We start from the raw sequence: 6,973 nt of genomic DNA, 5'->3' as shown, positions 1-6,973 counted from the left end.
ATTATAAGAGATGCAGCAGGGGATGTTCTTGTTTCTCTTTGCCTGAAAAAAAAACACATGTTAATTCTCCTGTGGTTGCAGAAACAGTAGTCTTGTTGAGAGTTTTGAAGCTGTGCTCAGAACTCAACATTGGGGAGGCTATTTTTGAAAGGGATGCATTGGGGGTTATTAAGGCTTTTAGTTGTGAAGATGAGAACTGGGAGTGGAATGGCCAACTGATAGTAGAGAGTTGTTAGTACATAGACCATTGTGGTCAGCTACACACACGTATAGAGAAGCTAATAAGGTAGCACATTTTTTAGCTAAATTTGCATACAATGTAAATGAGGTGGTAGTATGGATAGAAGATGGTCCAGAAGGCCATCTCAGTTTTATACTCCAGGACAAGATTGTATTGTCAACATTTGTTGAATGGAAGCAGTGATGTTTGATTTCAAAATATATATATATATATAGAAACCATCGGTGGTCACATTTTGGAAATTGTTTATTGTTATTATTATTATTTAGATATAGAAATATTCTAAAATAGAGTTTTTCTTTATCCACTTCTATATATCTTAGAGCGATTTTTTTTTCTTCAGAAGATCAATTGTATGCAGATTTAAGTGAGGCTAATCAATCCTACAAAATCCCACCACGCTTGTGAAGACAAAGTTTAGTCTTGACAAATAAGATTTCATATTATCTGAAAATTATGTTGTTATTTATAAGTTTAAGAAAACTTTAGTCAATGCGACTGATACTTTTAAAATATAAGCCGAGATATGATTTGGTGATAGAGATGTCACATATTAATGCAAGAAAAAGGATTTCCTTTTGTTTTCTTAGTGTTGAAAACTTGCAAGATATTAATGTTGGAGGATAGAAAATATGGAGGGAGATACCATAGAGCGCATTGTTAATATTTTTGAAAAGAATCACAATTCCAAAACATGAAGATCCTATTCGATATGGGAAAAGTTTAAGACCTCTCCTCTTCTTTTGAGTCAGAACTATTTAATCCATCCTATAAAGGATGGAGAAAAGGTTTCGCATAAATATGTCTTCTCTCTCAACCGTTTGCTCAAAGGCAATTGGAGGTGAAGTTTGTTAGTCCTTTTTTTCCCGCGCTTGTGGGAGGAGCAATGGGGAGTCCCTAATCACTAAGGTGGGTAGAGAAGGGGAGATGGAAGAGATAGTAGAAATATGAAGTCGTCTGAGGCTCAATGAAGAAGAGAATACGTCCATTGACATTGAAGTAAATTATGGAGATGAGGAATGTATCCGGAGAAGAGAGGAAAGAAGCATTGTGGGGAAAATATGTTCGACGAGAAGGATAGGGAGGGAAACAATGAAGGTGACGATGGAGAAGATCTAGAGGGTGGGGAAGCAGTTCGAGTTTGGGGAGATTGGGTTCAACTGCTTTGGGATAACTTTAGCAAGTTCAAGAGACAAGTACAGAGTTCTGAAGGGGTGTCCTTGGCTCTTCAACAATTACCTTTTTGTGCTAAAGAATTATGATGGTGAGATTCAGAAAAACATGCTGGATTTTGACTCTGAAAAACTCTGGGTTCAAATGCATAATCTCCCTCGAAGTTACATGAATAAGTGGATGGGTGAGCAAATTGGGAGTTCAATCGGGAAGGTGATAGAAGTGGATGTGAATGAAGATAGAATGGCTTGGGGACAATGCTTGAGGATGAAAGTTGAGTGCAATTTGAAGAATCCACTAGCTCGGGGAAGAACCATTAACATAGCAGGGGCAAGATTTGGGTAACTTTTCAACATGAAAAGTTACTAAAAATGTGCTTCAATTGTTGCCATTTGTTCTTGGGAAGGAAAGTTGTATGGAGGGGGGGGGGGGATTTAGGTGTTTCTCAGAGTAGGAGGGGGGATGCTCAATATGGTCCTTGAATGATAGCAGTGATTATGAATAGGAAACAGAATTATCAAAGGGGAAATCATAACCACAAGAAATGGAGTGCTAAGGTAGTAGTGGAGGAGAGTGTGAATGGTCCGCGGGGGGAAGGATTGAGGAAGGGGAAACCATCTGTTGATCTGGATGAGGGAGCCAGGGTGTGGACAACAAGATTGGAGGGGAGGAGGGGTATTTTGTAGCTGCGAGATCAGGTGTTAAGGGGGCATGCAATGAAGCTTTGAAGACTGGTAACAAACTACAAGGGGAGGAGGGGTGCTTGGCAGTAGTGCATAATTCAATGTCATATCGGTCAGATCATATGGCAATGGTGGATCATATACTACTTGAGAATCCTCATGACAAAGGAATAATTAAAGAAGGTAAAAGAAGCTAGAAAAAGAGAGCTCATGGTAAGAATCAGGCAAGTGTGGTAAGTTTTCCTTATCTTAATTCCAAGTGTTCTTTAATTGATGAAGATGAGGGTATTATGATGGATGTGGGAGGTAAGAAGGCAAGGTTGGAAGATGGTGCAAGTTCTTTACCTCATGGTGAAGAACAAGCAGAGCCCAATTTGGTTTTCTTAATAAAAACCAAGTTTAGTGGAGGAAGGATTGAGAGGTTGAAAGGGAAGTTGCAAATGGATGGTTGTGTTGCTGTTGATCCATTGGGAAGGAAAGGGGGGTTGGCCATGTTTTGGAAGTATGAGGAAGATGTGGAACTGGTGAAATTTTCTCAGTGGCACATTATTGATAAGGATCGAAGGGGATATAAGGAATTGGGTTTTTACATACTTTTATGGCCACCCTGATACAGGGAAAAAAAGGCTTTCTTGGGATTTTTTGAATAAAATCAGACCCTCAAACCAAGTAGCTTGGTGTGTTGCTGAGGATTTCAATGAAATCTTGGTCCAGGCTAAGAAGTATGGGGCAATTAGAGGAATGAAAATCAGATGACCCAAATTCGTGAAGCATTAGAAAGTAACAATCTATCTGATATGGGTTGTCATGGAGGGTTTTTTACTTGGAGCAATAGGCACACTGACAACGCTTTTACAAAAGAGTGGCTAGACAGGCGTGTGACAAACAACCAATGGAAAGCTATTTACAAGGAGGTGAGGGTGGAAGGACTTGTAGGCAGATGCTCGGATCATATTCTCATCTTGTTATCTATGGTGGGGTATGATAAGAGGCAGGTTAAAAGACAATATCCCTTCAGATTTGAGGCAAGCTAGATTAAAGAGGAAGGCTGTGAACAGTTGGTAAGGCAAGGATGGCTAAGATAGGGTCCTATAGCAGATCCTATGGAGAGAATTAAAGCTCTCTCGAAGTCATGCAGTGGGACTTTGGTGGGATGGTTCAGAAAGAAGTATAAATATAGGTTGAAGGACATTGAGCTGCTAACAAAATGGATTCAAGATATGCAAGAACAAGAAGGGCCACAGAAAGTTGAGGAGCTAAAGTTACTTCAGAAAAATGTTGGTGTACTCTTAGAGCAAGAGGACTAAAATGAAAACAAAGAGCAAAGAAGAATTGGTATAGCATGGGAGATAAGAATACAAAATGATTCCATGCATGTGCCAACCAAAGAAGGAAAAACGTAAGATTTTTTCAGTGATGGATTCTAACTCAAACTAGAAGGTGAATCAAGAAGGGATTGCTAAAGCTTGTAGAGAACATTTTTTTGGAGTTTATACAACCGCTGCTCCATCTAGTAACATCATTGAAACTTGTCTGGAAGCCTTGGAAGGTCGAGTTACAGAAGAGATGAATAATTACCTATAGATGACATTCACAAGAGATGAAGTGGTGGAGGTTTATTTTTAGAAAACAAACAAAAAAACACAAACAAACAAACCTATAAGTGATGGAGATCTTTATAATATACTTACCATCATGATAAAATGAGAAGGCTTTTCACCTTTTACAGCTCCATGCGACCTAAAACACATTGTATTTAGAAAATTGTATTATACTTTATCTTTTTTTAGACTCCAGTGGCATCATCTATCCTCATAAAGGTAGATTTCATGGCAGTCCAAATCAAGTAGCTAAATGTCTTACCCATGCTTGCTAGCTAGCTTGGGACCACATCCCTCAATCATGGATGGAGGGACGCCCCACATGCACCTCAAAACTTGACCATTATCTCGAGTTTGGGTCCCTATCTCCCGCAAAATACTCCTATTATGTGGTAGAGCTAACTAATTTGTTGCTTCAAGCAATCCAAATTCGAGAGTGTTTAGCAAGGTCCAAGTCATATCTGAATCTATAGTTTAAATACCCCATCTTATTCACCAAAGTACGTCCACGATGGCTCGTTAGGTCATTCCTACAAAAATGATTATTTCGTATTAAAATGAGTCTATTTTTCTCACAAATAGTCATTCTTGTTACAAATAATCTGTCACAAATACTCATTTTTCTTGTAATACTAGATGAATCTAAAGAAAATTTAAACCACAGATGTATCTATACTCTAAAAGGATTACCCAATATTTGAAGCTTTTTAAAATTATTATAAAGGGTAAGAACTTATCATTTTTAAAGAATGTGGAATTTCGTTAAGTACTTTCTTATACTGTGTTTGCAGCATTATAACAAAGGATAAAAGTTTGAGTGGATTATGACACTGAGAATATGTTCCATAAAAAGTAAGTGGAAAAGAAGATTGGGAAAAGAAACTATATAGGCCGTATGTTTCACAATTTCTTTCTTATGACAGTTCTAAATCATGACGACTAATCAGCCCACCCACATATTGCAACTAGGCGGAGTGCGTGACCCATGACACAGCAATTTTCAAGGATTCCTTGTTTTGATATTTTTAATTAATTGATTTAAACTATAAATAAATAAATATTAACTCGTGAATTTTTTATAACTATTTTACAACTCGATTAAATAAAGAATAATTATGTAAAATTTAAGTTTTATTCTTAAGAAAGTGGCACGTTTGTATTGGTTGATTATGAAATACGTCGTAAAATAATTGTAAAAATATTATACGTGTATCATTATCCTTTAAATCGAACGATTGCATTGCTATAATATAATTGCATTTCATGATCCCTCTAAGCTCCAAACATTTTTGCAATCTAGTTTGTGTTCGGCCTAATGGTTTTCGGGACGGGACCTCTATGTGTGTGGCTACCGGCTCTTAAAAAGAAAAAATTGTTAACTTTAGCATTGAAGGCTTTTCCAATCAACTCGATCTCTAACATGTTTAATTTTAGTCATGTTAACTGTATTCTTGTTTTGCAGTTCTTAGAGAGCGATGGCTGATTTCACGTTGCCAAACTATTCCAACATGATTTATGTGGAATTTGGATTGCAAAATATATGTGGAAATAATTCAACAGATCTAGTCTATTGATTTGTATAGTTTTAATATTAATTTTTTTCTCTCGTAACCCTATTATAATATTGATGATTCAATATTTTATTGTACTCTTCATCCAATTATAATTCAACATCTTTTGTCAGGGGAGTCTTTTAGACATTGGGCGGGGGCATGCAGATTTCAATCACGTTTAAATGTTGAACTGAGTTGATATGAGTTAAATTTTTTATGAATAATTGTAAGTTGAAATGGTGGAATGAATTTTATGGATCTCACATAAAATGAGTTTAGATGTGTTTAGATATTACGATGAGTTTATATGTATTTATGGAAAGTTGAAAAAGATTGTTAATCCCACATGTAAAGAGATGTTAAGTTAAAAGAATAATGCTAGAGAGCTCCCGTCGGGGGCTCCAGCTGGGAGCTCCCGTTGGAGCTCTAACATGTGTTTTTTATGTATTTTTTTTAAGTTATTTTTTATATAGATTTTTTTAATAATTTTAAATAATTTTAAAATATTTTTTATATAGATTTTTTTAATATATTTAAAAAATCTATATAAAAAATTACTTTAAAAAACATATAAAAACACATGCTATAGCTCCAGCGGGAGTTGTAGCATTATCCTAAGTTGAAAAGAGTTGTGGATCCCACATGTAAAGAAATTTTGAGTTGAAATGAGTTTTGTGATTTGAAAGTTGAGTATTTAGATGTTAGACTCAACTTAAAATTAAACTGAACTAAGTTGATTTCAGTTCACTCCAAGTTCCAAAATGGGCCACCCTACCTTGTTTTATCTATGAACCGTATTAATCAGTCTGATCCCACAATGCAATTTGAATCATCCACTCAAACACTTCGGATAATTATTTCTTCCCATGATAATACTTCAAAATGGAGACTAATCTATATACTAAAGTACCATCTCATCTTCATCTTAGATCACATCTTATTTAATAAAACAAAGTCAAAAGTCGATGAATGATATTGCTTTATTATAACAGGATAAGAGTGAGATGATGGTACGTGATGTAGAATTTCCCAACTTTTAATGTCCCTCAAACTTTCAATTTTACCAATACATAACTGTGAAAAATGCTTTTTGTATTTATAGTTTTTACTTGTGTAATAATATATACCGATGTGTTAGCTATTGATATCAAGAAATTTAAATTTGAATTTAAAAAAAAAAATTGATAAAATGAATCTTGTATATAAAATTATAATTGCATGAAAAGCTACTCTACAACTTTTCTTCTCTTTATAAAAACATAATTACACCTAAGCATTATTAAGAAAATATAACAAACATCTACTAAGTTAAAACTAGTTTAAAAAATAAATAAATACATAAATACATAAAACCAATAATTAAAAGTTGAAGCAATTAAAAAACTCTTGATAAAAGAATTCAAAAGACTTGAAGAAATTGGAAAAAATTTAAGAATGAGAAATTAAAAAAAAAAAAACCATTAAATCCAAAAAAAAAAAATACCCTTTTCAAATGGATAAAAAAAAAAAAAAAAAAAGAAACTAGCACTCTTATATCTGCACTAATGTCAATATGAAATCACTACATGTCTTAAAATTTTAAATTATTCATAAAAATATATAAGTTTTATTATTTATTCTTAACAAGCAAGACCCATTTAATAAAGAGCGACTCTACAACCATGGCTGGGAGCTCTTGCAGAGGTTCCCGCTAGTGCATTATATCTATTTTTTATTATGTTT

This window comes from Juglans regia, chromosome 8 (genome assembly GCF_001411555.2).
Source record: "Juglans regia cultivar Chandler chromosome 8, Walnut 2.0, whole genome shotgun sequence".
Taxonomy (NCBI): Eukaryota; Viridiplantae; Streptophyta; class Magnoliopsida; order Fagales; family Juglandaceae; genus Juglans; species Juglans regia.
The sequence above is the reverse complement of the archived record's forward strand: the minus strand, read 5'-3'. Positions refer to the sequence as shown.